At 41.4% G+C, this 10,786-nt stretch overlaps 1 pseudogene; it reads left to right on the top strand.

Moving 5' to 3' along the window:
• The first annotated feature begins 296 nt into the window (after positions 1 to 296).
• LOC142075036 (proteinase-activated receptor 2-like) lies at positions 297 to 9,463 on the top strand (annotated as a pseudogene).
• Positions 9,464 to 10,786: the final 1,323 nt, after the last annotated feature.

The raw sequence follows: 10,786 nt of genomic DNA, 5'->3' as shown, positions 1-10,786 counted from the left end.
TCCCAGGATCCGTTGAGGCTCAAGAGCGATGTCCCACCTGGGTCGCCAAAACTGTTACCGTAAGTCGGTGAAATAAGAACTCTCCAAGACCCGATTTTGGAGTTTTAGAAAGCAGGCATTCTTTAATGTGGCGCCGGGTGCACAGGGGATCGCTCCACCTAGTGTGCGCCCCAAATCACTCAACCATAGAAGTTATATACAGTTAGAGTATACATATTCATTACATTTCCGAGAAATAATCTAAATATTCATGTTATTTCCTGAAATTCATTAACATATGCAAAAGTCTTTGACGCATGCGCCCTTATGTCCTCTGGTGGTCTTCCAGGGTCCTCTGGTGGTCTTCCAGGGTCCTCTGGTGGTCGTCGATAGTCTTCCTCACAGTGTCCTTTAGTTGAACTCAGTCTTTACACATGCTCAGTTTTAACCCTTGGCTTAATTAGCACAATTCTCATTAGCACAAACTAGCTTAGGCTGGCACAACCCCCTTATCTATTCTACTCAAGATACAAGGTTAGCTTCCTTATCTATTTTACGCAGAATACAAAGTTTCAAGGCCTTTTTATGTACTGAATGTCCGGATTACCTATTCATAAAGCATTCCTAACCCATCTGCATCATTTCAACCAAAGAATCATATGTCTCTTCACTGTTCCTTTGTAATTGGTATCAGTAGGAGCCCAGCCGCAGGGCAGGGGCAGCTCTTGCCCACGACAGGTGCTCGATGAGAAGGCCCAGGGCGGCCATGCTGCCCTCCCGGTGCCCGCAGCAGGCCGCCCCCTGTGTCCAGGGACTGCTTTTGAGTCTTTATTTTAATGTTTGAGTGGCATGGCCCACAGCTGCTGGGGAATCTTCTGCAGTGCCAGGAATCAAGTTGGAGTCACTCTGGTTAGTCCATCACACACAAAATACCCAGTGAAGTAATGGGCCATGCGTGCAGTGTGATGGCATTAGGGTATGGCCTCCTACTGTGAGTGTCCAAGGGAGGGGAAAATTCTAGAAATCGCCTGTGTTCAGTGCTCCAAAAATCATCTTTATCACGTTCCATTAATGCTGTTCATTAACTGAGTTTGTATGAGAAGAATAGCAAAGCCTGCATTTAAATAACACTGTTATCAGGTTGGAGTTGGGTAAAGCTGAGGTGTACTGTTTGAGCGGCCACGTATTTGGAGATCGTCATGGTTCACGCTGAAATTCTGCTCCAACAGAGCAGGCTGGTTCTGGGACACACAGCCTGGGGCCAGGGGTAAGCTGGCGAGGAAGTGGGCCGGAGGGGCGTTTCGTGGGACAGTGTTACTCCTGCTGACTCGTAAAGTATTACTTTGTGTGTGCCAGGTTTCTTACTCTTCTTCATTATGTTGTTGTATGAAAGACAGGCAGGAAAATGTGTAATGATTGCTTAACCCTGAATGCATTTGTGGTACTGCGCTGGTGTGACCCAGTGTAAGAAAGGGGTGTTTTAACTTGTCAGCCTCGCTTAAACTTGGGGTACACCAGCTTCCTTTCGTTTTTGCAAATAATGATTTCAAGAACAAAAAAATTAAGCGCAATGCAATGCCAGCAGTCTTTTCAATTTATCCGCATGTCCTGGTTTCGGCTGGGATAGGGTTAAATTTCTTCCTAGTGCTGTGTTTTGGATTTAGTATGAGGAGAATGTTGATAACACACTGATGTTTTCAGTTGTTGCTAAGTACCCTCCTAGTCCAAGGACAGCTCCCATGCCTACTGACTGAGCTAGGTACACGAGATGGGAGGGAACATAATCAGGACAGCCAGCCCAGCTGGCTAATGGGGTATTCCATACCATGTGACGTCATGCTCAGTATATGAATGGTAGGCGTGATCCAGGAAGTACCGATCGCTTCTTGGTTATCGGTCAGTGCGGGTGGTGAGCAATTGCATTGTGCATCACTCATTTTGTATATTCTATCATTATCATTATTATTTTCCCTTTTTCTGTTCCATTAAACTGTCTTTATCTCAACCCACGAGTTTTTCTCACTCTTACCCTTCCGATTCTCTCCCCATCCCACTGGGGGGGTGGGGGAGTGAGGGAGCGGCTGCGTGGTATTTGGCTGCCTGCCAGGTTAAACCACGACACCGCACAAATATGAATTTAAAAAATGTTTTTAGGTTTGTAAAATCGGGCACAGAACTTATCAAGTTCCAAAATTAAAACTACATGTTCAACCCTGGTTCACACCTCTAGACATGTAAGTGGTTCTCCAGTTACATCAGTAATGCTCCCTCTGCCTTGGTCAGTCTGCAAAATGCTCCGTGTTCAGTTGGTGATAATTGTTGGGCTTTTTTTTCCTTTTTTTGAATTAATATGTTATGAATATGCTCTGTTCTATGTTGCTCTGAAGAGAAAATTGTTCTTTTTGTGGACTTTCTGTGATGCTCATGAGGTATGGCTGTGAGTTGAGAGGGTCTGCATTGTTCCTATTTTACAGATGGAAAATGGAGTACAGAGAGATGAAGGTAAATGTACTTGGAAGTTTTGGGTGTCTGAGTTGACATCAAGGGCCTCTATATTTTGAATTCTTTGTTATAAGCTACTCCATACTTAAAGCACAGTTCCTGTTCGTCATCTACCCAGTTAAGACTGCTTACAGATTTCTCATCTTAGTCTCAGCCTCCTTGCTGAGCATCGGGAAAGTCATAGCCCATCCCTCCAGATTCCCACCCTGTCTCTTTCTTTCTCACTTGCAGTGCTGTTTTGTTTACTTTACCATTACAAACCGCTTCATGGTTACTTAATCTCCTGCTCCTAATCACCTTGTCCAGTGAGTTGTAGTCTTCTCATCTGGCTTTTTATCTAATCTCCCTTTCAAACAGACATGTACATATGTGCTGGCTAATGGTTTCTACGTTTTTTTTCCCTCTCAGACCTCTAGTACTAAGGAGTATTCAGTCCTTATCTCATCTGTATCTGCAGTAGCTGGTGCTCTCCTGCCAGCACCCAGTCCCAGTTTTCACTTCTCACTTTCTCTTGATTTATTCCATCCAGTCTGTCTTTTTGTTCCCTTTACATTCAAAGCAGACAGCGCTCTCCTTGTTTTGCCTGGATCCAGCAATAGTGGAAGGGACTGAGAATGCAAGGGAAAAGGATCTGTTGCTGTCACTAAACAAAATCTGCTCTAGGCTGTCCCATGACAAGTCAGAGCTGTGACTGGAGAAGTCCCGTGGCTGTGTGTAGAAGCAAGCATCACTGCAGGTGCATCTTCTGGAAATGCAGCTCTGAACTTAGCTTCTGTTGAGTGTAAGGAAACAGTGTTAACAGAGGTTTATAATTTGGCTAGATTTTCATAGAGATGTCAGAAACACATAACTGATGTGAAGATCGTCTCCCTTCAAAATCTTATAAGCAATTAATGAGATTCACAAGCAATTAAAAATGGCGCTTATAAGAGGGAGTGGTCCCTTAATTCATCGGTGGTGTTGTCCTGGCTGGGTGGTCGATAGTAGACTCCCACAACAACATCCACTTTATTTGCTTTCCCCTTCATCCTTACCCAGAGGCTCTCAACCGTGTCGTCGCCAACTGCAAGCGCCATACAGTCCAACCCCTCCCTTACATACAGCGCCACCCCCCCGCCTCGCCTGCCCTGCCTATGCCTCCTGAAGAGCCTATAACCGTCCATCACGGCACCCCAGTCACAGGACTCATCCCACCAGGTTTCGCTTATGCCAATGATGTCGTAGCTCTGGGACTGGGCCAAAGCTTCTAGCTCCTCTTGTTTATTCCTCATGCTGCGCACATTAGTATAAAGACATTTCAAATGTGCTCCAGTGTACTCAGCACATCGTGGAGCAGGCTGAAGGACCTCACTAGCACACTGTTCCTCAAACACTGGTGTGCCGCCCCCAGGCTTATCTCTAGCGAGCCTGGTTTTATCCCTTTCCCCCTTCAAATCTAGTTTAAAGCTCTTTCAATGAGCCCTGCTAACTCCTGCGCAAAGATCCTTTTCCCCCTTTGAGAAAGGTGTCAAGAGAGAACAACATAGATTGGTTCCTCTGTTCAATCACTGACAACACACACGGAGGTCATTACAAAGTACTGTATATTGGCTTTCTTTTAAGTCAGATGAATTAACAAAATCTGGGGAACTGATGGTTAATTTGGGTCTGGATCCTACTACAGCTGGATTTCCCACACTGATGCTTGTATGTAAGAAACTTGCTTAGGCTACAGAGCTGCTTATCAAAAGGGCTGTCTATACTGCACCAGTTCTTCCCCCACTGAGCTTCAAAGTCCCAATGCCTGTGGGTCATGCGTCTGCCAATCCACTTTATTTCGTATAGCTGTTGTTCTTTTGTGTCATGCTAACACTTTAGGGCTTTTTAGTGAGCATTTTTTATTGTTTTTTTTTCAACCCAGCCTATGAACAGCAATTGTAAAGCATTGCTTTTTATCTGATCACAAAATATTAATAAGAACAAAGTGGTAATATTAGCTCTACCAGTTTTCTGCAATAATTTAAATCTTTGGAATGGAATACAAATAGTATGATAGCAATTTGATAACATCAACTACTTATTGATGGTCAGCTGCTTAACATAGCACTGTACACCGGGCTTTATTACAGTACTCTGAGAACTGCTGTCAGCTTATAATAAGGGGTCTGCTTCCAAGCATCTCTGGGATCTTTCTCACCTAAGCTATAATCCTGAAGAAAGAGTTATTCCTTAGCTATTTATCATTTACATTATCTTATGTCTATGTAAGCTACGTTCTTCAAGCTGGTTTTGACTTCTACTATAAACAGCTCAGGTTAGGGACCTGGCATTTCTGTATTATACAAGTAATCTTTGCAATCTTTATCAATATTGCTGACATAATCATGTGGCTTGAGGATCTGAGAGTAGAGTTTGTATATGTCATTGTTTAACCTGGCAGACAGCCAAACACCACGCAGCCGCTCGCTCACTCCACCCCACCACAGTGGGACGGGGAGAGAATCGGAAGGGTTGAGATAAAGACAGTTTAACAGAACAGAAAAGGGAAAATAATAATAATAATGATAGCATATACAAAATGAGTGATGCACAATGCAATTGCTCACCACCCATGCTGACTGATAACCAAGTAGCGATTGCTACTTCCTGGATCACGTCTACCATTCATATACTGAGCATGACGTCACATAGTATGGAATACCCCGTTGGCCAGCTGGGCTGGCGATCCCGGCTGTGCTCCCTCCCAACACTTGTTTTGTTTTGGTTTGGTTTGGTTTGGTTTGGTTTTTTAAGCTGAATGTCCTTGACTAGCAGGGTACTTAGCAACAACTGAACACATCAGTGTGTTATCAACATTCTCCTCATACTAAATCCAAAACACAGCACTAGGACGAAATTTAACTCTATCCCAGCCGAAACCAGGACAGTATAATTCTGCCCTGTTGTAATTACACCACATACAGACCAAAATGACTCTTTGGCATTTGAGTTAATTTTCTTTAGGACTGTTGTTTAGTTGGTATAATTTAGACTTCTTCAGTCTTCATGCAAGCTACTGCAAAGATTTGTCCATGTCATTGTACTGGCAAAAAGCTTTGTTACACCTCACTTTTCCAGTGAAGCCTGTCTGTGCCTTGTCAAATCTTTGTTAAGTGAAGCTATGGTAACTTAGTTCAAAACTCTAAAGAACACGAATATATGCTGCATTTCTGTACACCTCTTTAGGAGGTCACACAGTCTAGACAGGATGCTAATGCTGTATATCAGACTCTTGCAGTTGAAGGGTAAATTCTAATTGTAACTGCTCAGCAGTGGTAATTTGTGACCGAGGAATGATCTGGCATGGAGGGCAAGGAGGCCTAACTGCAAGAACGGGTTAAACTGGCTGGAAGCAGGAATGCCAGAGACAGAAGAGACTCCTTCAAGGGACTGAAGTTTCCCTTGTTAATGAGTAAGAAACAGCCTCAGCATTGTCTTGTAGCCATCCTAGAATGCCAGCATTCAGGGGCCCAAGCTCAGGGGCCACCTTTGGGCAGCAGAGCTGGGCTCGGGGATGGACCCACGGCTGGGTTGAGGTGCCCCATGCAACCGCTCAGGAGATTGGTGCTGGTGGAAGAGTATATAAGGTATCTGCTTGTGATGCATCTTTGCAGACTCCATGTAGAACTGCTTATTGTGGTAGGACTCTGCCCAATGCATTGTTCATTATTGTTTTTTTTTTTATTTTTAAGCACAAATGTGTGTTTAATTTGCCTCAAGGGGTACCATAAAAATTCTCCAACACAGTAATAACTTGAAAGGAACAGCTATCTAAAGTTGTTCTACTTTTGAGAATCTGTACTGGAAAACATGCATACTTGTGTATTTCTTGTGTGAGAATTATTTTCTTATACTTTAAAATGTAAGATGTAAGCATTTTTCATTCTGGAACTGTATCAAAACTTGTTTATTGAATAACAGAGGGGCCATCCTTCAACACTGTTCATGGCTTATTGTACAGAAACCTGCTTGCTCAAGGAGACTCTCCTTTATATTCCAGTTGGGGTTTTTTTGTGGCTAAAATCATCCACAAATATTGATAGAAACTGACATAAAGTTAAAATACTTCTCCCACAGACAGTCAAGTTCCATGTCTGTTCAGTTTGGCTTGGTGGATATATGACTTTTTGGAGCAGAGTGAGTTCATGGACAGTATCTGCTTGTGCAGTTTAACTTGTTAGCGTGAGAGGACTGTGTTGGGTATGGTGGGTGTCATGGGGGTTCTGGACTGAGACATCTGAAGGCTGTCATACAAGACAGAACAGTCAGGAATGGCTGTCTTGTCCATACGGTTTATAAGTTCCTGTGGCATTCGAAGAGGCAGAGCAAAACTCAATGTGATAGCTTTGTGGTGTACAAAGCAGCCATAGCTGTCAGCTCTACCACCTAGCAATTTGAGTAGAAACTGCAGAGGTTGTCTGACCATCTTGCCTGTGAATTGGAAGGAGATCCCAGATGACTGGCCCTGTTGTATCTTCATGCACAAAGTTAGTCTGTTCACATTTCAATTCAGATACAGTGTAACATGCCTCTTTATTTCCTTAGAGGTCACTTGTGCTTAGCTTTCAGCATTGCATTCAGTTTGCATAGACAGTTTCAGTTCTAGCTAGTCTGAGGACAGCATGCTCTTTCTTACTGCATACCTGATTTTAAGGCCATCTAAACTGAGGAAACTTCTACTGCAGCTATGCTAGCCTGCTGCAAAGTTTTATGAGTCCCAGCACTTGGGTAATCTGGCACCGCCATTTGAAAGCATAATGATGCCCTGGGGTACTTGAAGCAGTTTCTATTGTAACTGTTCAGATGGTAGGAGCACCTGACAGCTATTTTAACGAGGTACTTTTATATCTCTGGTGATGTGGAAAAGCATTTTGGTTGCTGATACAATCCTTGAATAGGGATATAGGTTGTCTTTTGGATAATAAACTAAAACAAAGGGAAGAAAAATTGTCAAGTGTTTGAAAATGAGTCTAATTTTTCTGTTGATAAGGGCCTCTTTAATTTTTCAGAGTAAATTATGCTGTCTAGTTTATTTTTAAAAGGGACAAAAAAAGTCCATACTTCAGTAACAGCAACTTCTTAAATTTTTTTTTTTTTTTTTTTTTTGAGAGAGAGAGAGTAGTGGAACCAGCAGTTCAAAAGGAAGAAGTTTTACTGGCTGGAAAGTTCCAAATACAAATAATGCCTCTGGAGAGTTATACGAAGTGGATGAATTTGCAACAAAAGCTCTTACAGGAAAGCTGACTACAGTTTTTCTTTCTGTTGTCTATATCATTGTCTTTATCATTGGTTTGCCAAGTGATGCCATGGCCCTCTGGGTCTTTTTTTTCCAAACAAAGAAGAAACATCTGGCTGTGATTTATATGGTTAACTTGGCATTGGCAGACCTTCTCTTTGTTGTCTGGTTCCCGCTGAAGATTGCATACCGTGTAAATGGCAATAATTGGCTATTCGGTGAAGGTCTCTGCAAAGTACTTGTTGGATTTTTCTATGGAAATATGTACCACTCCATTCTCTTTATGACATGTCTCAGTGTGCAACGGTATTGGGTTGTAGTGAACCCCATAGTGCATTCAAGAAAGAAATCTGAAATTGCCTTGGGCATCTCCCTTGCTATCTGGATACTGATTTTGTTGGGCACCATTCCATTGTATCTTGTTAATCAGACTGCATATATTTCAAATCTTAACATCACTACCTGCCATGATGTGTTACCTGAAAATGTTTTGGCTCGTGACATGTTCAATTATTTCCTCTCACTTGTAATTGGACTCTTCTTAATCCCAGCTCTCCTCACAGCTTTCGCTTACATACTAATGATTAAGACTGTGAATGCTTCCATCTCGGATATAAGCACTGGGAAGAAATGAAAAAGAGCAAACTCATTATTGCTGTCCTGTACATGTATCTCATCTGGTTTACACCTAGCAATGTGCTGCTTGTGCGCTATTTGCTCCTCAAAACCTACAGCCAGAGCTATCTGTATGTGTTGTACATAACTGCACTGTGTCTTTCTACTCTGAACAGTTGTATTGATCCATTCATCTGTTATTATATTTCAAAAGACTTGAGAGACAACCTTAAAAATGCTCTTTGCCAAAGTGTGCGAACTACGCGGAGGATGCAAGTCTCTCTCTCTTCAAGCAGATACCCCAAGAAATCCAATTCTTACTCTTCAAACTGAAATGGAACCACTAAATCAACCTACTGAGTTTAGTCCTAGAAGAAAAGTGAACTTTTACTACTACTGCTGAAATGATGTGACAAGAGAGTTATTTTGTACAAGAGAGTCTGAAGAAACATCTTTGCTTTTTAATTATGTTGAAGCCTGGATTTCAGAACTTGCAGCTGCTTACCCTGTATAGAAATTGCAAGCAGATAAATCCTTCCACCAGACTGGAAAAAAATTCATGACATTTCTGATGCTCTGCAAAAATTCTGCTCACCTGGAAGTGAATTGTGGTTGAAGACATTTTTGTTCAATATCGAAGTTGTTAAAAAGCAAAATGTCACTGGAATGTTATGTAGTGTTGCTAGCATATTTAATTAACAGAGAAATTTGTTTTGTTTGGCTTTAACTGTAATGTATTAAACAGTTGAACAGATTGTTTTTGTAGGACCTTGCTCTGTGTACCTGCTTACACTGAACATTATTTGAAACTGTAAAGAGAAGGAAAGGAGAATCCTTTTCACCATCTTGGTGTGGGTCCAGCAACGTGACTTCTTATTATCTTTAGTATAATGTAATTTTATATTGTTTTCCAAGTTTTCATGTTGTAAATACTAACATGGTAGAAGCCTGTAAGGTTATCCTATTGATTTGACAAGTTGAACTTGTTATCAGCTAGCACTGAGATAAATAAAATGTTAGTTGAGATTATACACTGTTACTTAACGCTTGCCAGTACATGATCTTAAATGGGGCTATTTAACAAAGTTTTGATGAATAGCTATTTGATTTTTATATAATGTGTCTTGTATTTTTTAAGATATCTAAATAAGATTTTTTTTTATAACACGTTTGTGTTGGGTGCTTTCTTTTATGCTTTTACATGCTCTTCAAAATGCTGGGTAGTTCTACTTGCCTGGTTTCAGGTAGCAAAGATATTATTCCTAATAGTGAATTAGAAGTCTGACAACTGTAGCTGTAATGTCTAAATGGGTTAAGTAAAATTTACCTAGTGATGCATTTCATCAGAGCAAAACTGTTCCCTTATCTCATTAGCAGATAACTAAAACCAAATGGTTCAGAGCTGTGGGGGAATAATGAGATATGAACAAACACATTAACAAGATGGCAAACTTCAGCCCCGGTGGATTTCTAAAATATCTTAAGTCCTCCTCCCTCATCCAGAATAGTTGTGACCACTCGGGAATATAGAATCACATTTACTTTTAATCTGAAAACCTGATGGATATATGCTTGGTGATAGGATTTAAATGCATTCTTTCAAATCTTGCAGTCCTGATAAGTTTCACCAAGTTGTATGTTGAACTAGCATCAAAGTGACCTATCTGAGACTTCGGCATAGCTGGGTCCCTACAAACACAAGCAAATAGAAAAGCCCTCAGTCCAAAAAGTACTCTGAAACAGCTGGTATATAGATGGGAAATATTCACCATTTCAAATATGGAGAGTAAGGAAGGGGGGAGATTGAACTGTAGCAAGAATTTGAACAGTCTTGTACAGCTTAGAGGCCATAAGAATTTATATAATAAATTATTTTTTTCTGTGTGCTAGTCAGTTCCTTCCCTTGTCTTGTTCTTTGGTTTCCACATTCTCCCCCTACTTTGCCAACAAGGTTCCCCCCCCCACATAATAAAGACTAAGAGGTTTGTTTAATGTGTTTGATCTCTCATCTCAAGGGTTAATTAAGCTCTAGCTCTCCTTTTATCTGCTGCAGTCTTGTCTACTAACTCTTACCAGGTGCTTACCACCACACAACATCCTACTTTTATGGTATCTCAGAGGTCCAAGCTAAGATAGCAACTTATTATCTTAATAAATGTCTGTTTGAGGAGCAGAGAGTGTACAGCTCTTTAGATGGCATGGAACACAAATGCTTCTCAGGCATGAACACAGTTTACTCTTCCTGTTTCCTGACAGAAACACAAGGAAATAATTATTTATTACTGAACTGAAGATGTAATGCAGCATCCTTACTTAAACAACTGTACATAAGAGGCCATAGATCACTGGAAGGTTTTGGGAAGAAGGGGGTTGCACCATCTTTACAAGCTGCCTTCTGAACTCTTCCCTTAGCCTTTGTGTGATAAACAGAATACA

The sequence above is a fragment of the Calonectris borealis genome, chromosome W (assembly GCF_964195595.1).
Source record: "Calonectris borealis chromosome W, bCalBor7.hap1.2, whole genome shotgun sequence".
Taxonomy (NCBI): Eukaryota; Metazoa; Chordata; class Aves; order Procellariiformes; family Procellariidae; genus Calonectris; species Calonectris borealis.
Note: the sequence above shows the minus strand (reverse complement) of the source record. Positions and strands in the feature narration are given on the sequence as shown.